Here is an 861-nt window from a genome sequence, read left to right on the forward strand (position 1 = left end):
AGTGAAAGATACCGAGAAGGAGGATTTGAGAGAGGAAATGAAGGAGGATAAAGTTTCGCGTCCGTGGGACCAAAGGAGGAAAATATCATCAATGTAGCAGGCCCAAGCAGTTAGTCCAGATCACTTTTATTCCAATGTAGTCCCTCTGATTTGTTTAAATGCCCATTAAACTTGCGAGACATCTTCTAGTGGACAAGACCACCTGCCGGACCCCCTCTCTCTTCCCCGCCCCTGTCTGCACCATGCAACCGCCTACGCTGCAAATGCTGCCATCTTCTAAGACCCTTAGCCATCTCCCTTACTACCGATTCCCAACCCGACGCCACTAACGCCTCAGAAAACGTTATATACTGCCTCTCCTGTAACTTCTGCCCTGCCTTCTACACGGGTGAATGAACCAACGCCCTTTCCCTCCACATGAATAACCACCGCTACTCCACCAAATCCCCAATCTTACTTAATCATCAAATCCCTACTCACACTGCTTCCCACGACCAATCTTCCGATGATTGCTTTTCTGTTTTGGTGATTGAAACCCTTACCAAATCCGCCAGTAGCTTAGAGGTGAGAACCCGCGAGATGGCGCATATCTGTCCCAGTCATTTAATCCTCCCGGGTGTGTGTGTGTTCAAATGCATAGTTATATTTATTTATAAATGTATTTTTGTGCTAGTTTGGCTGGTGCCATGGCACCCGCTGCCGTACCCCCCGTTTCGGCGGGGTGCTATGTGCTGGCGATGTATGTGCATGTATATCTCTCGCGTACACCGCTGCGCGGACTCACGGCCTCTTCTCCTCCCCTCGCCCCGCCGCACAGGTCCACCGTGGCTCCCGGTGTTGGGCAGCCTGCCGTTCGTGGCG

The sequence above is a fragment of the Hetaerina americana genome, unplaced genomic scaffold (assembly GCF_022747635.1).
Source record: "Hetaerina americana unplaced genomic scaffold, ioHetAmer1.1.p SCAF_8, whole genome shotgun sequence".
In the NCBI taxonomy this organism is placed as follows: domain Eukaryota; kingdom Metazoa; phylum Arthropoda; class Insecta; order Odonata; family Calopterygidae; genus Hetaerina; species Hetaerina americana.